At 37.3% G+C, this 26496-nt stretch overlaps 1 pseudogene; it reads left to right on the forward strand.

Moving 5' to 3' along the window:
• The first annotated feature begins 91 nt into the window (after positions 1-91).
• LOC114264175 (11S globulin seed storage protein Jug r 4-like) lies at positions 92-17207 on the forward strand (annotated as a pseudogene).
• The last annotated feature ends 9289 nt before the right edge of the window (positions 17208-26496 follow it).

A 26496-nucleotide genomic window follows, 5' to 3' on the forward strand; every position in this document is an offset into this window, starting at 1 on the left:
CAGTTAAAAACGGCAGGTGCGCCTGTTCGTTCACACCCATCTTTCCTCCTTTTGTGTGTGACGCGTTAAGAGTGCTTTCTTCAATTAAAAAATGGCAGGTGTGCCTGTTCGTTCACACCAATCTCTTCCTTTCGCGTGTGATGGGTCAGGATTGTTTTCCTCGATTGAAAGCATCAGGTATGTCTGGTGTTCATACTGCCCTTGTAGCTTTTCGCCCTTTCTGTATGAGGCATAGTTAGGTTTGCATTTTCTTACATCCTCTCTACGTGAGACGTAGTTTAGTTTGTGCTTTCTTTGTCCTTCCCAAGGGAGACGTGGTTATTTACTCGCTTCTGTCCGTATGAAACACGGCTTAGTTTGTTGTGCTTGGATTTATACTTTTGTTCAAGTGTTGTATTTCTGTTATCGCTTGTTGCATTGTTTCATCACTTGTTAGCATATATGTGCATGTGTCATCACATTATTTCATTGCATGATCATAAGTTATGGTTCCCGTATATCATTTTGTATTTCGCCCTTGAACTACGCAGGTTTGATTCCTTGCAAAGGGATATATAGGCAACCTTCGGGTTCAACCTTTGGCATTCGTATTTTTGATTTGTTTTCTTGCCCAAGTCTTACGATCTCGTCAAATGGGTCGTCTCTGGGCTTTAACATTCACTCATGTCATTTTATGACTTTGAGTTCCGTTAAAGATGAGCAATTGTAGACACCCCATTTTTTGACCGCCGCCAAGACTTGGACACTTTGTCCTGTGCACTTGATGATGAAGTCATGCTGAGTGTGATTCGAAGTCTCAACGAAGGAACGTAAGCTTGCGCTCTAAAACCAATCCCAAACCCTTCATAGTCACACTGTCTTTTCCCCACAAATTCATTATTGAACATCATGCCACCCTACATTGAGTTTAAACCAGTGGAACAGGGGAAAACTTTGGGCGCCGACCGGAACACATTGGGCGCCGGTTGTAGCCATCGGGAGCCGGCCAGCACTCGATAGTGAGAAACACTATTCTGGGTGGGAATTGGCCAGCTGTCCATTTTTGAAGATATTTTCGACCCATTTTGCTTGAATTCTATAAAAACAAGGTAATACCTCTGTTTTGAGGGCTGGAAAATTTCTAGAGAACCTATACACACAAGAGAGAGCTCTTTCTTCCTACACAAGTCATCTTTGAGCTAACCTATCTCTCTTGATCAATATCCATACACCATGCATCACCTTAGAACCTTGGTTGAGCTTTGTGAATCATAATTCAAGCTTGAGAGTGGCTTGAATCAAGTTTGTGTTACAAACAAAAGCTTACTTCTTTGAGAGGTATAAGCTTGTCACCTTCTTTTTACTTCTTGTTCTATCTATTACTATCTATTTCTTGTGTTTTTATATTGTCTTGGATCCATTTCAAGTGTCTAAGCTTGGGTTTGGATAGCTACCAAAGGGTAGAGAGAGTTAACGCTTTTTCTTGCACCTTTACCTATAGCTCAAACCCTTATTTTACACCCTTTTCTTTGCTTTCCAAATTGATTTTCAGAGTTTAAAAGAGGCTAAAAATCATGCTTTGAGGTTTTAAAGGTGGAGGGGTTAGCCACCCTTCCTTGTTCTTGCTTACTAGCCTTATTTTCTTTGCTGCTTGTTTAGCTTTTTGGCATCTTTTCATGCACTTTGAGCCATTGTTTTTTCACCTATTAGGGGCTGTTTTAGGGCTTTCCTAGGTTATTTAATTGGTTCAAGCTTTAATTAGTTCATTTGTTGTATCATAAATTCTCATATATAGCTTGTTGTGTGTTGTTCTTAACTTTTCTTTAATTGATTTTCACGTTAAGAGCTTCATTTTAATAAGCAACTTATCATCCATTTCTTTCGTTTGAGAGTTGTTTCAACCGGTTGATGGTTATTCAAAACATAAGCTAGAGATCAATGCTTAACGACTTAATCTCAACAGAGATTCATCGTCAATAGCATAGTCTCTCTTTCATGTTGAAAATCACTTCCCGTTTGACATGCTTATCATTTAGTGGACGTAATCACTACCTTGGACAAACGGATTAAAGAATGGCAAAGACTAATGAATTTGGCTTAAAACGAACCAACCGACATAAAGAATATAAGTTATATTGTTTAGGTTCGGCCGGACGTTATGCTGAGTCTATTGTGTCAAGGGTCGTCATACGCCAATCAATAATGTTTCGATGAACCTTGAAGCGTCTCTACCTCCCTCTTTGAGCTCATTTCATGATAAGAAGGAAGGGGGGTCATTGTTTATTGCATTCATTATTTTTTTTGTTCAAACTCATGTCCGAAATCATCAGGCAATCAACTTGCTCATTGATGGTCTTGGTAATGACTTCGTTCTTCTCTAGAGGATTTCCATGATAGAGAAGAACAGAGAGGACAAACAGAGCCTAGAAAGGCTCTGTCTGCACTGTTCTCACCTCAGAGCACAAAACATTTTTTAGCATAAAATTTAGTACCGGTCGGCACTCTTTGGGTCCGACCGGAGCTTATTTGGAACTAGCCGGCTCCCAATTCTTGATGAACAAAGTGTTTCGCAAAAAACAGAGGGCAGTGGCTAAAGGTGAGGTTGAGCAATCAGGGCTGACATAGCAGCTTCTGGGCATTGTGCATGCAATCATTGTATCTCATGATTGCTTAGATTAATTTTTATTTATTTATTATTAGCCTTGTTGTAATTATTATTGTTGTAATTAATTATTAGCTTTGTTGTAATTAATTATTGTCATAGTTATTATTATTGTTTATTTGTTCTTGCATAGCTAGTCAACTTAGATTGCTAGTTTATTATTCATTATCATAATGCCTTTGTTGTAACAAATTAGATAGTTTAACTATTCATTTATTATTTGTTCCAAACTTATAATAGGTAGTTAGTTTAGTTCAATTCATTCATTTGAATTTGTAATAATTAGTTTAAATCCGGATATTTGGACATTTATTCGCACCCTTCTGCGCGAGGGTAAGTATGTAATAAGCGTGTATGTCTTCCAACCCCCATTTCTTTCTCTCTTTTATTTACCCGCTTATGATGGTAGTATAGAGCATCATGTATATTTGGGTTCGGCTCATCATACTAACCAATGTTAATTTCAAATTCATTGCTTGAAGATGTGATTTGTCGCATACCTTGAATTGGATCATATACCCTGCTCGTTGCCGAGCCTATTAAAAAATTGCATAAATGTGTGCGTTGCATTAGTCACATTGTATCGTTTAGGAACATGCATATTTTTAAATTATTTTGCTTTGATTGGCTTGCCTTGGAGTACTAGGTGAGCGTTTATTACTTTAGCATCTTGCATTGCATGTGATTATTGCCATGTCAAGCATGCTTTCCATGAGGCTGAATGCTTAAATAATATAACTCTTTGACTGTCTGTGGATGAAGGTTAATTGCAAAAATTGGGATAAGTTGATTAATGTACATACAAACTCACATTTCGAAATGACGAGTACCAAAAACAATTTTCAAACAAATATGAAATCAAAGCGTTCCAACTTTTGCAAATTAGTTTGTACTTGTGTGCAACACATAGTATTGTTAGTCTAATAATCGAAACAAGAGCATATAATGTAAATAAGAATCACATCATGATTAGTAGAGGCCGATCTTCGATCGGGCGAGTGGGGTGCTTAATTCATGACCTTCCCCTCTATTACCTAAGTTTCCGAGCCGAGATACTTTGGTGATGACGGATAAGTGGCCTTTGGCACGAGTCACGGGTTTCTTAAAATTTTCAAAAATATTTAGGTAGCGACTCTGAAATCTGGTAACGCAATCCATTTTTAGCATTTTTTTATTCAAATCAATTTACCAAAAAAATTACCGGATTTGGACTCTTTTTGTGTTTCCACTATTTCACATTGCACTTGTGAAATCAGATTCAGAACTACGGGAGTCAGAACTTTAGGGTTATTGATATCCGAAAGGAGAACGAAAAGCAAGCTTCATGGGTACACTGAGTTTTGGGACTCGGATGATGTCGCGCCCTACTTTTTATTACTCGAAGTCATTACCAAGTTCATTAACTTAATTCAATTTCAGAGACAACATGCGGAAATAAACTCAAATGTTCAACTAAAAGGAGTGAACAACAACTCTCTCTTTCGAATGCTGATTAAATACAACATGAGTATTCTGAATAAGTTGCCCTCAGGCTTACAACATTAAATAATCAAATGAAGGGTACAAACCTTTTTCATATATGGCATTCCGCCTACAACACAGAGGCCCCGTGGCCAACAAATAAGAAGATCCAAATCTTGTAGCACATCCTGCTAAACACCTGAAAAAGATTCAACAACGTGGGATGAACATATAGTCCAGTAGGGATCTCAACATGGCCCTCAACAATAACAACATACAGATAGCTATGATCATGAATGCCCAATCTCATACTAGAATAGTAATGTGACAGTTTACACAAAATATACATAAGTATGAACTTTACTCGAAAATAACCATTTCAATCAATGCCATAGGCGATTCGTCTTTCTTCCCCTTTTTTTTTTCATTAAACCCCGTTCCCAATCTTTCATAACATTAATAATACCTTAGGAAATAATTTCACTAAGCCCACTACTCTCTTCCATTTTCCAAACATACACAAATATGCCTTTTCCAAATATATATTCCTTTAAAAATATCCGTTCTCCTTCACACTTTCCAAAAGACGAAAATGACGCTTTGGCTTCTTCCCAACACAATCAAATCTATACATGCACCGTTATAAAAAGGGAGATAACAACTCACCAACATGTATAAGATAAAACAATGAGGCAACTCGGCCCTCCAAAACTGTAACTGACACAATCCATGATATTCCCAGACACACTGAAATATCAACAACAAAACTTTGCTCTACTAGCTATGTGCGTAGTAAGCCAAAGATACACCTCTCACAACAACATGCCAGTTTACCAGGCGCTAGCTGGAAGGGTATGGTGCCTTATATTCTCAGCCCAGTCAGTTCTCCAGGTGCTAGCTGGAAGGTCACGGTACCTCTGATTCTTAGCGCAAGGTGTAACACCACCAATCCAACACAACAGGGCATATTCAACATGTATAACACATATACACAAACCATCAAGATACAAGCAACGTGTTAAAGTATATGAACACATAACTACCTCCTCCCGAGCAAGCATACATATATAATGTATCTTAACACTTAATCACATACGATGTTCAATCAATAATGGTATGATGCATACACGACCATTCAACTCAACCGTGTCATCCTCCACCGATGACCAAGGACAAAACCTCTAGATGCAAATATTTAGTACATCTATTAAAGACTCAATTACTATGAGACCACAAACCCGACAACAACATTTACAGGGTAGTTTAAGATACAATTCCCCACAAGTGTGTATTCAACACTCAAGATACAACATTTCAATGTTTATACTTATTTCAGAAAGTACCTTTCCCATTTCACAAAAACGAGTTTCCACTTCCTTTGCTTCCACAAAACTAACTTCATCCCTTTTTGTTTCCACAAAACCGATTCCATTCCTTTTTGTTTTTTTTTTTTTACAAAAAATCAATTCCATGGACGATAACGCCATAACTTATTTTAATCCACTACATTCTTTCCAAAGCCATTCCAAATTTAATTATGCAAATTAAGTCATAATCCTTAAATTAGGGTTCTCCTCATTCTTTCTCAACATTGACCAAAAAGGTTCAATCATCAACAATAAGCAACAAGACCTCATTTGAGACCCAAAATACCCAAGTATTTGCCCAAAGAACAAAACCCCTCTTTTAATTTATCATGACACATATAAATTAGGGCTTTTCTATATTTCAACAACAACACGCTATTTTACGCCACAAATAGTCCCATGAATAACCAAAGACAATAAATCCATTTCTATTCAACCAACTCTAGATTTCCTCATGATTTTCAAACAAACCCAACATAGGTATGGTTTTCATGCAATACAAAACTACCACATGTCTATTTATAGACGAAATATTGAAAAAGAACAAGGAAATCCCTACCTCAAATGTAGAACTCAAGGAGAAGAAGAGCAAAACTCGGAAGTGCTCCAAATCCCAAATTTCTCGGATCAAAACAAAGCCCTCGACGATCAACACAACTTTTACAAAGGCCAAAGGGTAGGAAAACACTCTAACTAGATCAATCCTAACAGAGAAGTTAGGTTTTAGAGTGAGGTGCTCTCCAATGGAGGTTTTGAAAAAGTAAGAGAGAGAAAGGAGATCAAAAAAGTGATTTCACGGACTGATATAAAAACAGGTCCGCTCGAGCGTACAACACCCCGCTCGAGCGTCAGACACAAGTTCACGCTCGAGCGTCCAAAGATCCGCTCGAGCGCCGGATGCACTCTCCCAGAATTTTTTGCAGACGTCCAAAATGCTAAGAGAAGGAAATTCACGCTCGAGCGTCCAAACTACCGCTCGAGCGGAAAGGCAACAACAAAATCCCGCTCGAGCGTCAAATCGCCTGCTCGAGCAGAGAGACCAAAACCTGGGCAAAAATTCTAAGTTTTAAAACACGGTCAACTTATTCCCAACTTGCCCAACGCAACCCAAAACTCTAACACAAAGAGTAAGGGATAGAAATGAGGATAAGACAACGACGAATCTATGGAACCGAGTCCGGATTACAGTTAAACAACAACAGGGAATACCGGGATCGCTATAACTGTTTTATCTGTCTTGAACAGATTCAATACCTGTTCAAACAGGTTTTGTACCTGTTAATTTTAAACCAAACAACCACCAATCATCTATAAATAAGACAAGTCCCTTATTTGTTTTTTTAACTGAATTTTCGTCCTCAAATTTTACTTTACTATATCTGTATTTTGCTGCATTATTTTTTTGTGAGAAAGAGTGTAAACACATAATGTGTTCGTTGTGCAAATAAATTGTAGTGCTGTATTTATTCGTTGTTGATCATTTTATCATAGGAGATAGACGTTCGCAATTCTGAAAAAACTGTGGAGATGACGAATCTATCTTGAGGACACAGTGTTAAACAATGGACTTAATCAAAAGTTTGTTCAAGAAATTAATCAAGTAAGTTGTTAATTTATTTTCTGTTTTATTATTATTATTTATTTAAATTAGATTTTGATTTTGTTTTTGTAACAAAACAAAAATCTATTTTTATTTATTTATTTTTATTTATTGGTTTGATTTTTGTAATCAAACAATCTCTCTCCTTTACTATTTTTCTTTTGTATTCCGTTTGTCATTTAGTACACAAACATAATTTATTTCATTAAACACAGTGAAGATTGTTCAACAATCTTAAGACAGATTAATTTTTGGTGTCTTCATTGCATTTATTTTTCTGTGCTTTCACAAAGTGATATTCGGGTTGGAAAATATAAATAGCAGTAATATACTGTTTATTTTCTTTGAGAACTAGTAGTAATATACTGGTGTCATTAACAACTGTAGAATATTAATTTGTGTTATAGAAAATTATTGTGGTACTTTATTTTTCTAGTTTTAGTAACAAGAAAAATAAAATTATTTTGTGTTATAATTTATTTTCTGGTTTGAGTAACTAGAAAATTAATTTGTGTTTTGGTTTTTTCTGATTTTTGTAATCAGATATTATAGTTGCTGCAACTGGAAGTGGTACTCCAATTGTTACACCAACTCCAGTCCCTATCCAGAATCATGTTCAAGTTCCAATAAATCATGGAGAAAAATCAGAAAAACTTAACAGTATTGAGTTTAAGAGATGGCAGCAGAAAATGTTGTTTTATCTTACAACTCTAAATCTGGCCCGGTTTCTCTGTGACAAGGCTCCTGCACTTAAAGAGGGTGAAAGTGATCGGCAAGTTGTTGCCACTGTGGATGCTTGGAAACATTCAGATTTCCTGTACAGAAATTACATCTTCAATGGCCTTGATAACATGCTGTATAATGTTTACTGCCCTCTGAAAATAGCAAAAGAATTGTGGAATTCTTTGGAGAAAAAATACAAGACAGAGGATGCCAACACAAAGAAATTTGTTGTCGGTAAATTTCTGGACTTCGTTATGGTAGACTCGCAGATGGTAATTTCTCAAGTTCAAAGTTTTCAATTAATTTTACATGATATTCATTCTGAGGGTATGTCTCTGAACAAGTCTTTCCAAGTCACTGCGTTAGTGAAAAAATTACCACCAGCTATATTTCAAAAATTATTTAAAACATAAACGCAATGAGATGACTATGGATGAACTTATTGTAAGACTGAGAATTGAGGAAGATAACTGGAACGCGGAAAAGAGGAATGGTAAAAATCCCATTGAGTCCAACGCTAATGTGATTGAACAAGTACACAAACCACATAACAAAAAAGAAAGTTTGCTGGAGATGGTCCTAAACAAGGCGACAACAATGGCAATAAGAAGTTCAAAGGAAATTGTTATAACTGTGGCAAGACTGGACATCGAGCTTCCGATTGTCGCCGCCCTAAGAAGGATCGCGGAAGTACAAGCAAGAAGACCACTAATCAGGCCAATGTGACAAAATTAGATTACATCTTTGACGGGATAAATGACATCAATCTCTCTGCTATGGTGTCTGAGGCTAATTTGGTTGGAAATCCCAAAGAATGGTGGGTTGACACTGGGGCAACTCGTTACATTTGTGCGGACAAGAAGATGTTCACTACTTATAACGAGGCTACAAATGGTGAACAACTTTTCATGGAAAATTCTTGTCCTTCTACTGTGGCTGGACAAGGAAATGTGATCTTGAAGATGACATCAGGGAAAGAACTTACCCTCAACAACGTACTGCATGTACCTGACATTCTGAAGAATTTGGTTTCTGGTTCTTTGTTAAGTAAAAATGGTTTTAGGCTTGTATTTGAGTCTGATAAATTTGTATTAACAAAGAGTGGTATGTATGTTGGTAAGGGATACATGGGTGATGGTCTCTTCAAGTTGAATGTAATTACGGCTGTACCAAAACTTGCAATTAATAAGAATAACACATCTTTTGCTTATATTCTTGAGTCGAATTTATGGCATGATAGATTAGGACATGTAAATTTTGCTCCTTTGCGTAGATTAATTGGCTTGGATTATATACCAAATTTTGAAATTGATCCTAATCACAAATGTGAGATTTGTGTAGAAGTTAAACTAACAAAGGCTCCATTTAAATTGGTTGAAAGAAAGACTAAATCTCTAGAATTAATTTATACTGATGTATGTGATCTTAAATTTGTTCAAACTAAAGGAGGCAAAAAATATTTCATAACATTTATCAATATTTGCACAAGATATTGTTATGTATATTTACTTAAAAGTAAAGATGAAGTCTTGGAAATGTTTAAACTCTACAAAATTGAAGTTGAAAATCAACTTGGTAAAACCATTAAAATGGTTAGAAGTGATAGGGGTGGTGAATATGATGTACCATTAAATGAATTTTTTGCACAACATGGCATTATTCACCAAACTACAGCATCTTGTTCTCCACAGCAAAATAGAATTGTTGAAAAGAAGAATAGAACCCTTAAGGAAATGATGAATGCCATGTTACTAAGTTCGGGTTTACCGTAAAACTTGTGAAGGGAAGCAATATTATTTGCTAATTGTGTTCTTAACAGAATAGCCCACAAGAAAACCAATAACACTCCATATGAATTGTGGAAAGGTCAACCGCCTTCCTACAAATACTTAAAAGTGTGGGGGTGTTTGGCAAAGGTAGAAGTTCCTGTTCCTAAAAAGACTAAGATAGGACCAAAAACAATGGATTATGTGTTTATTGGTTATACTCAGAATAGTAGTGCATATCGGTTTCTGACTTATAAATCAGAAATACCTAATATAAATGTGAGAACTATTATAGAGTCAAGGAATGCTGTGTTTTTTGAACAGGTCTTTCCTTACAAGAAATGACAGGAATTAAGTTCACAGAAAAGAACTTATGATTGTACACAAAGTCAAAAGACTAATGACAATCAAACATAAGAGACTAGTAATGGTCTCGACCAACAGGATTTAACTGATGATGAACCAAGACGAAGTAAGAAAGCAAGAACATCAAAATCTTTTGGTCCAGATTTTCTGACATACCTGTTGGAAAATGAACTTCCAAGCTTTAAGGAAGCAATGACAGGTCCTGAAGCAATTTTGTGGAAAGCATCTGTTAATAATGAAATTGAATCCATTATGCAAAATCATACTTGGGAATTAGTGGATCTTCCACCTGGTTCTAAACCTCTTGGATATAAGTGGATATTTAAGAGAAAAATGAAAGCAAATGGTTCAATAGACAAGTATAAAGCAAGACTTGTAGTAAAAGGTTACAGACAAAAGGAAGGTCTGGACTATTTTGACACATATTCCCCCGTGACAAGAATAACATCCATTCACATGCTTATTGTAATTGCAACGTTGTATAATTTAGAAATACATCAAATGGATGTTAAGACAGCTTTCTTAAATGGTGATCTAAATGAAGAGATCTATATGGGGCAACCCGAAGGGGTTTTAGTACCGGGGCAAGAAAAAAAAGTTTGCCGACTTGTAAAATCTCTTTATGGATTAAAACAAGCACCTAAGCAATGGCATGAAAAATTTGATCATGCTATGCTTGCTAATAGGTTTAAGATAAACGAATGTGACAAGTGCGTCTATGTTAAAAACACTGACAAAGGTTATGTCATTGTTTGTCTTCATGTGGATGACATGTTTGTCATTAGAAGCAGTCAAAATATGATCAAATCAACTAAGCAAATGTTGAATAGAAGATTTGATATGAAAGATATGGGGGTCGCAGATGTAATATTAGGAATGAAAATTATTAAAACATCTGACGGATATACATTATCTCAATCACATTATATTAAGAAAATTATTGGTAAATTTATCAAGGATGATATAGCTAGAACACCTGTAGACATCAGTCTTTATTGATCGAAAAATAAAGGTGATGCGGTGTCTCAGTTAAAATACTCCCAAATCATTGGAAGCCTAATGTATCTAATGAATTGTACTCGTCTTGATATAGCTTATGCTATTAGTAAATTGAGTAGGTACACTAGTAACCCCGGAGAAGACCATTGGAAAGCGATCATTCGGGTTCTTAGATATCTAAAATTTACCCGTGATCATGGTTTGAACTTTACTCAATATCCAGCAGTACTCGAAGGTTATTGTGATGCCAATTGGATATCGGATACTAAAGATTCAAAATCCACTAGTGGATATGTCTTTACTCTGGGAGGCGCTGCCGTTTCTTGGAAATCCACGAAACAAACATGCATCGCACGATGCACAATGGAATCTGAGTTCATTGTTTTAGACAAAGCAGGTGAAGAAGCAGAATGGCTTCGTCACTTCTTAGAAGACATTCCAATGTGGCCAAAACGTGTGTCAGCTATTTGCATTCATTGTGATAGTCAATCTGCAAAAGGCAGGGCACAAAATCATATGTATAATGGTAAGTCACGACATATTCGTCGTCGACATAATACCGTAAGGCAATTGCTCTCAAATGGAATAATCTCAATAGATTATATAAAATCTAAAAAGAATATTACAGATCCATTAACAAAATGTTTTACTAAAGAGCAAGTGTATAATTCATCGAAGGGGATGAGATTAAAGCCTATTACATAAGAGTCATCATAATGGTAACCCTACTTACATGATTGGAGATCCCAAGAACTAAGTTCAAATGGACAACTAAGTTATGTGTGGCTCGCCAGAAATTGCCAAGGGATTAAAATTCCCTACCCATTCCTATGGTGATAGTGATATCTGCAACATGTGTTGTATGTAGGGGTCTAAGGATAAGCTTTCCTTCTAATAATTACTTATATCTTGATTTAGGCATAAAAATCAAGACAAGTATAAGAGATACTCACAATAAGAATCATCTATATGAGTGTCGAACTGGGGCCGGTTCTATGAGAATGAAGAGGCTAAATTCTTTAGAAGCACTCATGAACAACCAAGAGCGTTCAAGGCCAAAATGAACACAACCGTGAGAACCACGATGTGTCGAAAGATATTTTGTGTGAAATCTATTGTCTTGGCTTACCCAAACGGCTGAACAATTCAAGGTATCGCGTCCATTGGTTAGCTAGTAAGTCCGATAGGTTATCACTAGGGAAGGTTTAAGGCCGAAAGCTACCTATCCTGATGCAAGATATTTTCTATCTATACTCTTTCGGCAAATTCTGCATATTGTTGCATTTCCATTGTCATCAAATTCCATTCATGTAGGGGATTGTTAGAAACTGTTTTTGAAAAAATTTGGAAAACATATTTTTTCCTAAACTTTGGTCTAATTTTTAGGTAGGACCCATGTGCCGAATTTCACGGGTCAAAGTGGTAACGCATTCTATGCTGCGTTGTGATTCACGTGGTATATTTGGTTGCTCAAAACCTTTATTGTGTGAATAGGAAATTGAAGCCAAAGTGAGCTTCATGGAAATGGAGCTTTGGTGGAAATTTCTTAAAGGTATGGTTTAAGGCTTGTCCCACATTGGTTTGGTGGGAAGAATTTTGTAGGTTTATAAGGCATAGGTTTGGAACTTGGGGTAGGTTCCAAGGGACACCCAAGTTTTGTAGAGAGAGAGGTTATGAGCAAAGTGGACTAGAGCCATTAGACCAAAAAATAAACACACATGCGTGGGTGCGTGGTACGTAAGGTTGGGTTGGGTTTGTCCGGCCCAATACCTACCTTTTTGGGGCAAAAAACATTTGAATTTAATTTTATTTTTTGGTAAAATAAAATCTGTCTTCAATTTTTTAATTCAAATCTGTTTGCACCTTTTCAAATTCTGTACAGATTAATTCAATTCTGTCCAGTTCGAATTCTGTACAGTTTTAATTCAAATTTGTCCAGTGTACAGTTTCATATCTGTCCAACAGGTTCCTATCTGTTTGAATTAGAAACGGACAGATTCAATATCTGTTTGAATTTCAAACCAAACAGTGCCTTAACTATTTTATCTGTCATAAACAGATTCAATACCTATTCAAGCAGGTTTTGTACCTGTTAATTTTAAACCAAACAGCCACCAATCATCTATAAATAAGACAAGTCCCTTATTTTTTTTTTCACTGAATTTTCGTCCTCAAATTCTACTTTACTATCTCTGCATTTTGCTGCATTATTTTTTTTGTGAGAAAGAGTGTAAACACATAATGTGTTCGTTGTGCGAATAAATTGTAGTGCTGCATTTATTCGTTGTTGATCATTTTATCTTGGGAGATAAACGTCCGCAAATCTGAAAGTACCATGGAGAAAACAAATCTGTCTTAAGGACATAGTGTTAAACACTGGACTTGATCAAAAGTTTGTTTAAGAAATTAGTCAAGTAAGTTGTTAATTTATTTTCTGTTTTATTATTATTTATTTAAATCATATTTTGATTTTATTTTTGTAACAAAATAAAAATCTATTTTTATTTATTGGTTTGATTTTTGTAATCAAACAATCTCTCTCCTTTCCTATTTTTCTTTTGTATTCCGTTTGTTGTTTAGTACACAAACAGAATTTGTTTCATTAAATATAGTGAAGGTTGTTCAACAATATTGCATCCATTTTTGATGAAACACACAACCATGTATTCCAAACATTTTTCTATAAAAAAAAATTTCAAGTTTGTAACATTACATGGTTTCTACTAATATATATTGTAGGAATTCTTCCTTGCCAGAAATCCACAACAACAACAACAACAACAAAGAGAACTTTATGGCAGTAGGGATGGTGGTGAGCAACAAAATCAAGGCAACGTCTTTGCTAGCATGGATGTGGATACCTTGGCGGAGGTGTTTAGGGTGGACAGGGAGACAGCAAGTAGGCTTCAGGGACAAGACCATCGGAGGGGACATATAGACCGGAACGTGATCTTCAGGTGATTAGGCTACAGAGAACTCGAGAGGAACAAGAACGCGAGGAAAGGGTATAGGGGTCGTGACAATGGTCTGGAAAAAACCATTTGCATTGCCAGACTTATACAGAACATTGAAGATCCTTCACGTGCCGACTTCTTCAACCCTCAAGCTCGTCGGCTCACTACTCTCAACAGCTTATCTCTCCCTATCCTCAGTTACATCCAACTCAGTGCTGAGAAGGGAGTTCTCTACAGAGTATATATGACACTCATGTTCATATAAATATAATATTAATGTTAACAAATTCACTTAGCTTGAGTTATCTAATATCGTGCAAATTCCAAACAAGACACAATTATATCCATTTTTATAGAGAAAAGCCACACACTCAAAATTTTTATCCAGAAGTTTTATCTAGAATGTTTCTAAATTTATTCTATACACAATTCTCACGCTACACTAATTCTAATTCAATTTCAACTAGACAAATCACATTTTGGATAAAAATTATGGGTAAGCAAAATTACGGTTTTTTTAAAAATATATATATATATATATATAAATGTTGGTTTCTCATAACTAATTAAAAATGATCAAGTTGATGAAAATGAGTTTGAAAAATTGCGCAGGATGCAATCATGGCACCACACTGGAAGTTGAAAGCCCACTATGTAATGTACGCAACAAGGGGTGAAGCCCATATGCAGATCGTGGACCACCGCGGGTAGTCGGTGTTCAATGGCAGGATCCAGGAGAGGTAGATGGTGGTGGTGCCGCAGAACTTGTGGTGGTGAAACAAGCCGGAAGCGATGGGTTCAAATGGGTGGTCATCTATGAAGCACGTATACTTCAAATAGGAAGACAAATCCGTATCGGATACTGATACTCCTCGGATACTTACAAATACATAGCAGATACTTATTAAAAATATCGGATACTTCTTAATTAATTTTTTATTAATTTTAAAGTATCGGATACTTAGTTTTGAAGTATCGGATGCTCCAAGTCACATATTATCGTATACTTCTTAATTAATTTTGAAGTATCAAATGTTCCAAGTCACGTATTGCTCTTTTTACGAAATTAGAATTGTATCATTTCTTGCAGAATATCATAATATAATATAATTACGAGGATAAATAGAATATTTTTACAATACTTTGCTTAGTTTTTTTTATAAAAATAACATAGTAAGGTAAAGTAATAGTGTTAGACTTATTTATTTTGATGATTTATTTAATTATGTTTTAATTTATTTGAAAGAGAAAAATAGAATCCAAAATTTATTTTTATGATTTATTCAATTATATTTTAATCAAAATTTATTTTGATGATTTATTTGAAAAAGAAAAATAGAATCTAAAATTTATTTTAATGATTTATTTGAAAGAGAAAAATAGAATCAAAATTTATTTTGTCCTATTATTTCTCACCTAAACCTTTATCTTAAATGTTGTTAGAATGTATTTAATATTTGATTAAATCAGGAGTTCAAACAGCCCAAAACAAAGGTTCAAACAGCCTAGCACAACAGGAGGCCAAAAGGTTCAAGTGAAAGATATTCAAATTAGTAATAATGGAAGTACAACGGCTATAAATGGCTATAAAAGTTCAAAAGGTTCAAGTGGAAGATATTCAAATTTGTAATGATATAGTGGAAGATATTCAAATTAGTAATGATGGAAGTACAACGGCTATAAACGGCTATAAAGGTTCAAAAGGTCAAAAGGTTCAAAAGGTTTAAAAGGCCAAAAGGTTCAAAAGGTTTAAGTGGAAGATATTCAAATTTGTAATGATGGAGTGGAAGATATTCAAATTAGTAATGATGGAAGTACAACGGCTATAAACGACTATAAATTCAAATGACTACAAAGGCTATAAACGGTTATAAATTCAAATGAATACAATGGTTATAATTTTCATTATATATACCAAAGCCTCTTATGTAAACAAGTTACAAAAAAACCTGAAAATATTCTTGGATCTATAATCACTCACATTTATTCTCAGAAATTATACACCAAGCCTTATAGCTTTAAGCCCATCTTTCTTGTGTGAGATTTACAGAAAAATCAAAGCTTCATTTTATATATCTATCTTTGAGAGATATTTATTGTAAGTTTTCTTTGAAAGTAAAAATACCATTTCATCTTGTTAAAGTGTTGCAAACACTGTGTTCTTGAAATCTTGAGAGTGATTGTGAATCACCTAAGATTTGCAAGGGTTTGAGCTTGTGAAGTCTGTGTAAAATCTATGGAGGATTGCTCCATTTGTAAAGAGGTTGCTAGCACCCCTGTGAAGCTAGAAGATAGTGGAAAATCTCAAGTGAAGCTTGAGGAGTGGATGTAGGCTTGGTTGAAGCCGAACCACTATAAATCTGTTTGTCTCATTTTCCCTAATCTCTTTACTTTCCTACTACTGCTATACCTATCTAATATTCATGTGTTAATCATTTGATTTACCCTATATGTTAGTTATACTTCATTGTTATCTTGATTGATCATTTACTGCTAAGTTCATCATTGTGCTTGTTAATAATTTGTTGTACTAGTAGTTAATTTTATTGGGGTGTTATTAATTTTAATTTGTAGAAATCTAATTTACCGTCCCTCTTAGGTTGCTTTTTGGGTAACAAATAAAATTCATCAAATTGACATATCTTCATTGTATCATGCATGTCCCCTACGACTACATAGAAGTAAGGATTAATAAGATAATATAACAATAGTAAAATTAACTATCAATAAATAAATAAGTAAATAAACTTGCATAGAATATTTTTTACTAGTGCAAAAGGAAAAACCATAGGGACAAGTTGTGGATTGTTTTGATATTATAATTTCAACATATTAGATATGATATTGAAATGAAATATTTGTAAGACATATTGAAAATTTAAAAACTAAACTAGCTATTGGCTTAAATTAATACCTAATTCTTAAAGATTAGTATTTTACATTATAAAGTTATTTTGATTCTCAACATTCTTGAACTTATATGTAACTTACCGCTAATAATTTATTTATTTATTTTTTTTTTACAAATGTTTTCTAGCCGTACCCGTATCTTTGTTTTTTTAAATTTTATTGTATCTTGTATCCGTATTCGTATCTCGTATTCGTATCCGTATCCATACTTTCTAGGTGGCCATGAAGATCAATGAACATGCTATTTTCAGCACTCTGGCGGGTCGCACCTCAGCTGTGAGGGCCATTCCTGTGGATGTCCTAGCCAACGCGTACCAGATTTCACGGGACGAGGCAAGGAGGCTGAAGCAGAGAGGGGATGAGTCTATCATGTTTGAACCAAGTTCAAGGTCTCGGAGTGAGAGGAGGGCTGATGCTTAACCCTGTAGGTATGTATACGGGGGATCAATGTAGTTTTGTTTTTGTGCTTGTCTACTGCTACAACTGTTGAGAATAAGAAAAGCTTTTAGATGAGCTCTGTATTTGCCATGTAAGAGAAGAGTTTCTACTATTATCGCCCATGATAATATAAGAAGTTCATGTGGTTGTTAATGAGATATCAGAAGTTTATTTGGTTTTAACCGTGGGAAAATTAACTTGGTCATTATCTCACACCAATTATTATTTAATATGTTCCCTCACATTCTTTAATCATCTAACATAAATAATTAATATTTTACCTTTTCCATCAATCATATTATCATATTATCATGAAGTACTGCTTGACCGTACTTCCGGACTATCGAAAACAGTCCAATAAATATTTTGGTTTAACATACATTAAAAATAAAATTTTTCTTTTTAAAAAATAAATAAAACTATATATGATAAAATATTGAAATAAACTTTACTTGTGACACTAATACAGATTTCACCACTTGTCAAATTTATATAAAGGAAGCATATTTATTTTTTCACTTTATTCTTTGCCTTGTCATTATTTACGAAAAAAAAACAAAATTGAGAGAACAATGAATTAATGAATTGCTAGAGAGAGAACTGCGAAATGAAATTGTATGAGACAGCTTTGAATAGAAAATAAAAAGAATATTTTTATTGAGTTTTGTTTTGAATGGAAATGTGTTTTTGATGTTCGATCCTCACACATTTGGGCTTGTTTGGTTTTTTTTTTTTTTCAAAAAAGAAAAAGAAAAAATCCGACTCGTTTTTGAAAAAATAAAAATTAACTTGACAAAAATAAATAATAAAAGAATATTTTAAAATTATTTTTGACTTTCTAAAAGATATTTAAAAAAAATTCAATTTGAGAAAGTATTTGGGTTTGGTAGGTCTATTTTGAGATTGACTTCGATAATTCGAATCGTTTACTTTTTAAGATTTGTTGAATAGAATATTCATGTAAAAAATTAAATTGATTAAATATTGATAATTATATGTTTGAATTAAATTTATATTACAAAAAATGATGACTACTATTGAAATTATATTTGTCGACTATTTTTTTAAAGGGGTAACAATAGGTTTTTTTTATGTAATGTGGTAACTAATGTGACATTTTCTATTTAATTTTAAACAGTGGTTAGCTTAAAGAGTAAATTGAAAAAAAAATTAAATCATTAAGAGCCAAAGAGAAAAAAATGACCAAATATAAAAGGGTTAAAGTGTAATTTATCTAATTTTTTGATAAAAAAACTATTCTACAAAATTTACTATGAAAGTAAGTGGTGATTATATTTTTGTACTTAGCATTCATGGATTCTTTACTTTAAAGTCACATGTCCACAATTTAAATTGTTAATCACCAATTTATTTAAACATATAAACTATTATTATTTATAACAAAAGTGATCTATAACAGTGATTCTTTTTCACGGTTTTATATTGTGTGAGTGATTTTCCAATCACACTGCCTAACTCGGTATTCAGATGGAGAGAACTGGCAGAATAGATGACACCTGGCTGACCTGCAACAGAAAGAGAAGATTCCGGCGGTGGTTCGTCCACCCAGGGGCACTCCGACGATCAAGTCAGTATATCTCTCAAAGATAATCAATAGTGCTAAACTCACTATTCAGAACATAAATTGCGTACCTTAGACCCATTGGGGGTGCCTCTCTTTTATAGATAACTCCATCCTAGTCCCTATAGAAGCCTAGCTTCAATGGACTTTTGTTCAGTGCTTATCCTGGACTCTTCAAGCGATAAAGATAAACTTCCTAAAAGTGTTATCCTTATCCACACTAAAGTCCTTCCTCACCCTAGGACTCATGTGCTTTGTCTGCTTATCTCGGATTCCGATATCTTCGAAGATAACTTGGGCCTAGCCGAGATCACCTCGGCGTCATAACCTGGACACGTGGCACCTCGGCTGACACGTCGGCGTCACCTTGGCCACGTTTGGTACTCAGAAAATATATCCCCACAACTGCCCTAGGTTCTATTACCTTAGCATTCTGAGGTGATGGAACCTATATCGGTACTTTCTGCCAGTACATCGGCTTCAGCCGAGATCATCATTATAGGCCGACATACCTCCTTAAGGTTTTTAAAAGTTTCCAAGATCTCCTTCATGCGTATGAGCTGTCATGCATCACAATTCAACCGTTTTAGCCACGTGTCCTTCCCTCACCATATCGTACTTGGTACGCGCTTCTAAATCATCTCGCGCATTTGTGCGCCGTCTGATGCTCACGTTGTTTTAGGCGCATTAATTTTGTTTTGCCGCCGTTTCAAGTTTTAACAAAACTTTTTCCCCCTTTCCTTATTTTCTCACTTTTCTCCATCGTCTCTGAAGCTTTCTCTCTCTAGCTTTTTCTTCCAAACCCTCCACTGTTCAAGCTTCTAAAGCTCTGCAATTTGTTCCGTCCACCTCCTCCAGCGAGGTTCTTGCTAATCCTTTCTGTAGCTCCCGTTCGTCGGACTTTGGCAAACTCAACACCGGCTTCCTCTCTTCAGTGAGTTTACTGTTTCTCCTATTTTCAGTTCTTCATGTTCTTCATTACTCGTTGCCATTACTGCTTTGTTCAAACATTCGTTTTACGAATCATATATCTGAATGTGATTATTCCACGACTTTGCTCTTGCTCACGTCTTGAATGCATGCACTGTTCATAACTTTTTTACACCTTTGCCACTGTTCTTGATTTCATACCCTGTGTACTTGCGATGTTCTTGATAGCCCATCTTTGTTCTTGAATCTAAATCGTATTCCTGTTTCTGTTTGCCGTGTTTTTCTAGATTCTCGTCTTCCGTCCTTGCTTCCATAGATCTAGGTTTGGGATTTGTCTGTAGAACCCACGAATTTTTAGGAAAAACTGAAACGATTCCCACACATTCTTACCCCAGTATTTACTTAAGTTTTTGCCGAGGTCCCAATATCCCTTTAAAATGCTTTCATTTGAAATCCATCTTCTTCTCGTTAAGCCGACATTATGGATATGTGGAAACATAAGGTAGACACCCCGAGTAAATTAGAGCACTTTAGGTAGGAGTTTGACATCCCGGTCGACGTCCATCTGAGGTTGGCTGAGGAAAACGACTCTATCATGCCCATAACTGACTCCATGCCCTTCCCTGTCGTAGCCTTTATTAAGTGCGGACTCCGACTTCCACTCGACATCCTTTTTCGTGAGATAATCCATTACTATAAGTTGAACCCAATGCAACTTTCCATCAACTCCTACCGAGTCATTAATGGCATAATAACCTTAGCCAAACAAGAAAACGCTAGGATCACCTTAGCTGATATCTAGTACTGCTACACCATGTGTGGTCTCAAAAGAGATACGGGCTACGTTTACTACCTCAAGCCAAGATCTATAGAGTACAAAATCGTAGCCTACCTCCCAGACTCCAACAAGGGAGCTAGAGACGACTACTTTATTACCTCGGAGAATTGGGAGTTCACTCTAGATGAAGACCTCCATCTTTACCCTCTTCCTCGAACCGTTTTTGTAGAGGGCAATGGTAAGAGCCCTGCGTCCATACTTACTTGCTTTCAAAAAAATTTCATAGTTTTTAATACTTTATTTTCTTCTAACGTCTGTTTTGCTTGCAGCTCTTCCTCAACCACAAAAGGGCTTCCGTTAGTCTTTCTTTCCCAGCAAAGACTTGAGAAGACTTTTGGATCTTCCAGTTCTCAAACGGAAGGCCCCTCTACTGCTTAATTTCATTCCGACGTATAAGTCAGCTCTTCCCGACGTCCCCAAGAAGAAGAAGAAGAAGAGTCTGTCTCCACCTTCTGCCACAACTCCTCAGACTGCTTCCACATCTCGGCAAGACCAAGGATCGACCTCTAATCCAGCCGAGCAGCCGTCAACCTCGGCTCCTTATCTAATCCCAATATCTCAGCGCCAACGTCGGCGACGAACTGTTTTCGTTGTTGAAATGGGCCACAAAAAAGCAGTTGCTAAGGATCTTTTAGCCAGCATCCCTGATTCAGTTGATGCCCAATCAGCGCCAACCCAGCCAAAGCCGAAGACAAAAAGGACTAAGAAGGCTCAGCCAAAGGCAAAGGTGACTCAGGTTGAAACTGAGGACACTTTGTTGATCTCCAAACTGGCTGAGAGTGATAAGTCCCAGTCTACCGTGGAAAAGAGGCGTGCCGAGGCCCAACCATCTGATTTCCCGAAATCAAAGAGGCCGAGGTCATCCGCTACAACTACCTCGGGGTCTTCAAAGCGTAATGCCCCCTGGGCCCCCCAAATTACTTTGGAAGATAAGCCAGTTATGGCTAGCGACAGTGCTGACGACATTACTGTCGCCGTTGCCCTGAGTACTGCTCTGCTCCTTCTCGGCGATCTCGACCGAAACGCCGAGATGAGCGAGTATGAGAACTATGCTCTGATGCTCCAGCACTCTGTTTAGGTAAGTCTCTTTATTAGGAAATTTTTCTTTCTCTTCATTACATACTTACAATATTTTCTAATAACTTTTACTTTCAGGCCATCCAGCATGCTCATTCTTTTTCAGTACAATCTTTCCAGAACCGGGAGAAACTGGCCAAGAAGAAGAGGGAGGTCTCTGGTCTGCAAAAGACTAACAAAAATCTGCAGTCAAAGATGAAGACTTTAGAGGATCAGGCCGAGGCTGCCATCAAAGCTCAAAACGACGCCGAAGAAAAGGCAGACTCTGCTGAGGCCATCAAAAAGGTGCTTGAGGCCGAAAAGAAGGATGCCGAGGAGAAAACGGCCCAGGCCCAAGAAGAACTGCAAGACGCTCTGGCCACAAAAGAGGCTAAAGTCAAGGCAGCCGATGAGAAGGGCTACAACGAAGGGGTGGCCGATGTTACGGCGGACTATGAAAAGCAAGTGAAGCAGGCATGCAACAGGGGTTTTACCCTTGGTTGGATGTCTCTTCGAAAGAAGCTTGAAGTCCCTGAGGACTCGCCACTCAGGAATGCCGACGCCATTCCTCTTCCATTCCCTCCAACTCTAACTCAATCTGATGACGACTCTGAATCTGAGAAGGAGGTTTTGGTGAAGAAGTCGAAAAACGCTGCTGGGGCCAAGTCCCCTTCTCTGAATGATCAAGTCCTGGACTTGACTCAAGATGAGAAGGGTGATGAGGTGCCCAAAGAAGCTACCCCTGAACAGGCATCTTTGGACGTGCCTCTTGTCAACAAGAGCCTTGATCAAACTCTTCAAGAAATTGATGCTGAGCTTGCAGCGGAAAAGGCTGCCGAGGTGTCTTCCCAGCAGTCATCCGAACTTCAGACCCAACCATCTGTCGTCGCTAAAGAGTCTTAACTTTGACTTCTTTTTTCTTTGTATTTTGTACTTTGTTTTTCTTTTTGAAGTAATGTAAATTTTTTACATCGCCGATGTGCTTTTTTTATGAATACAACTTCCTTTTTTCTTGAATGCTTGTATGTTTGTCTTCCCTTTATTGCTCTTGTATGACTTTCATACTTAGAATAATTTTGTGTCTTCAAAATGCTTCTTAGTCTTGTGCAACCTTCTCGGGGTGAAACACCTCGGTAATACAAACTGACGATTTACCTCGGCAAATGCCCAAGTACCTTTCTTAGTATAACCTTGGTTTCAGCTTGTAAATTTTTTCATAAAATTTCAACAAATGTTTTAGCTTAGTCTAACTTCAACCTGTAAACTTTTCTCAAGTTTCAACAAGTGTTAAACGTTATCTCGGTTTAACTTCAACTTGTAAACTTTTTAAGTTTCAACAAGTGTTAAACATGATCTCGGTTTAATTTCAACTTGTAAATTCTCTCAGAATTTCAACAAGTGTTAAACATCATCTCGGTTTAACTTCAACTTGTAAATTCTCTCAGAATTTCAGCAAGTGTTAAACATCATCTTTCTTCGCTCTACCCCCTAATGTGAACCTAAGTTTCACTTGGGTTCTCATTATACATGTATTCCAGAAACATTGGCGAGTATCTTATCAGTCATAAATGTAGAAGAATTCTGCTAAAATTTTTATTCATTACTTCGGCAAAAAACAAGAAAAATCTAATGATAGAAAAATTTCAGATTACAAGTGTTCCAAGGTCTTGGCAACTCTTTGCCCTCATTATCTTCAAGCCCATATGCCCATTTGCCCAATACCAAATCCTTCCCAGTTTGGGCCAAGATTGCCCTCTCTGGGATCCTTCTTGTTGCCGATGACTTTTCTCAAGACTAGGTTGCCGACTTGAAACTCCCTTGGGTTGACCCTCTTATTATAAGCTCTGGCAAGCTGCTGCTGGTATGCCACCAGCTGAATTACAGCTTTCTCCATTCTTTCTTCTAAAAGATCTAGATCTCGGGCTAAGAGTATATCATTAGTCTCATTCTCTACTCCCTGGGTTCTGATCCCTGGAATGCCGACCTCTAGTGGAATGACAACTTCTGTGCCATAAGCCATGGCAAAGGGGGATTCCCCTGTTGATCTTTTCGGTGTAGTCCGATATGCCCAGAGTACACTTGGCAATTCATCTACCCATTTTCCTTTTGCTGCTTGCAACCTCTTCTTAATCCCATCCAAGATGACTTTATTGGATGCTTCTGCTTGTCCATTGCTCTGGGGAAAACTTGGGGTAGAAAAGTAATTCTTGATTTTAAACTTTGCATAGAAGCTCTTGATTAGCTTACTGTCAAACTATGTTCTATTGTCGGTAACTATTGCTCTCGGAATCCCAAATCTGGTGATGATGTTTCTCCATAAGAAGTTTTTCACGTCCACATCTCGGATCTTGGCTAGGGGCTCAGCTTCTATCCACTTGGTGAAGTAATCTGTTGCTACCAGTAAGTACTTCCTTTGACCAGTTGTTTGGGGCAGTTGCCCAACGAGATCCATGCCCCATTGGGTAAACGGCCAAGGACTGGATACTGGGTTCAGGTCTGCTGTTGGTTGGTGTATCAGTGGTGCAAACCTTTGGCATTTTTCACATTTCTTTACATAGGCTTCTGCATCTTTCTGCATGTAGGGCCACCAATACCCCTGGGTAATGGCCCTATGGGCAAGTGATCTGCCCCCAGCGTGCCTTCCACAAATTCCTTCATGAATTTCATATAAAAAATCTTTAACTTATGAAGGATGTACACACCTCAAAAGGGGTCCAGTGAGGGATCTTCTGTAGAGATGTCCTTCCGCTGTTAGACTGAATCTTGCCGACTTCAATCTGATCTTGTGTGCCTCTTTGTGGTCATCTGGCAGCTTTTCTTTCTTTAAGAATGTTATAATTGCATCCATCCAGCTTGGTCTCATATCCACACACATTGCTTCGTGTTCCGCGATCGGTGGTTCAATGCTTGGGCCCGACAGGTATTCGACCATTATTGTCCTAGCTTTTCCAGGTTGTATTGCACTAGCCAGATTAGCCAGTGCATCGGCATGACTGTTATCATCTCGGCTAACCTGATATAGTCGGCAATTCTGAAACAAAGCCACTAACCTGTTGACTTCCTTTGCGTAAGCTGACATCCTTTTATCTCGGGCTGCAAACTCGCCCGTTGTTTGGTTGACTATGAGCTGGGAGTCACAGAAGACTATCACTTCATCTGCTTCTGTTACTACTGCCAGCTTTAGTCTTGTAATTAATGCTTCATACTCTGCTTCATTGTTTGAGGCCTTGAACCCCAATCGGATGGACTGTTCCAATATCTCTTCATCTGGAGATACCAGTACTACTCCTACCGCCGCTCCTTGCTGGTTTGAGCTCCCATTGACAAACAGTCGAAAAGAGTCGCTAATGTAAATGCTGCAGGGTCTGAGTTTTTCCTTTTTCTTTTATTCTGTTCCATTTGGCTGGGCTTCTTACTGCTTGCTTGAACATCGTTCTTCTTGGCTCAACGGAGCCCGACGTACGACGGATTCTGGAGTGAACTCGGCCACGAAGTCGGCCAAAACTTGGCCTTTGATTGCTGTTCTGGGTCTGTACTCCAAGTCATATTGTCCCAAGGCCACTACCCATCTGGCTATTCTTCCTGTCAGGTCTCCTTGATGTAGTAAGGACTTCAAGGGGTGTTCAGTTAGCACCACAATTTTATGATCCTGAAAGTAATGGTTCTGTTTCTTTGAAGCCATTACTAAAGCCAATGCCAATTTCTCTAAGGATAGATACCTTGTTTCTGCATCGGCCAGAGTTTTGTTTACATAGTAGACAGCCCTTTGCTCCCATTTTTCTTCTCGGATTACCACTGCGCTTACTGCGAGCTCTGAGACTACTAAGTACAAAAACAACTCCTCCCAAGGTTCTAGGTTTGAAAGAACTAGAGCCGTGGTCAGATACTTCTTCAGGTTGGCCAAAGCGGCCTCGCACTCCTCGGTCCATAGGAAATCTGTGGCTTTTTTCACTAAGTTGAAAAAAGGTTTGCACTTGTCTGAGCTTCTACTTAGGAACCTATTCAAGGCTGCGGCCCTTCCAGTTAGCATTTGCACCTGTTTTGCCGACGTCAGGCTCTTTAACTCTAGGATGGCCTTAATCTGATCTGGGCTGGCCTCAATGCCCCTTTTAGTCACTAGGTATCCCAAAAACTTACCAGATCCCACTCCAAATGCACAATTTGCTGCATTGAGTCGGAGCTGATATGTTTTAAGGATGTTAAAGACTGCTTTTAGGTCGGCCAGATGACCTTCAGGTTCTTTGGTCTTCACGACCATGTCATCAATGTAAACTTTCACCATTCTGCCAATCAGGTGTTTGAACATCTTGGTTACCAGCCTTTGGTAAGTTGCTCCTACGTTTTTTAACCCAAAAGGCATCACTCTGTAGCAGTACAGCCCTTTGGGATTGATAAACGCAGTCTTCTCTTCATCTGGGGGGTATATGGCTATCTGATGGTACCCCCTGTATGCATCCAGGAAGCTCATCCTTCCATGCCCCGACGTGGCGTTTACCAGCTGGTCAATCTTGGGTAGAGGAAAACTATCTTTGGGACAGGCTTTGTTCAGGTTAGTAAAGTCTACGCAGACCCTCCATTTACCATTCTTTTTCTTTACCACCACTGTGTTTGATAGCCATGTCGGGTAATTTACCTCTTGAATGGCCCTGGCCTTCAGAAGTCTGTCTACTTCTTCTTCCACTGCTTCGACGTGCATCAACGTCGGTCTTCTTGCTCGTTGGATTACGGGCTTTGCCGACCTATCAACGTTCAGTTTATGGCAAGTGACCTCGGAGTCAATGCTAGGCATTTCGTAAGGCGTCTAAGCAAACACCTCAATATTTGCTCTCAAAAAAGTTTCCAACTCTTTTTCTTCTTCTTCGGCT

The sequence above is a fragment of the Camellia sinensis genome, chromosome 12 (assembly GCF_055761805.1).
Source record: "Camellia sinensis isolate YWXY chromosome 12, ASM5576180v1, whole genome shotgun sequence".
Classification (NCBI taxonomy): Eukaryota; Viridiplantae; Streptophyta; class Magnoliopsida; order Ericales; family Theaceae; genus Camellia; species Camellia sinensis.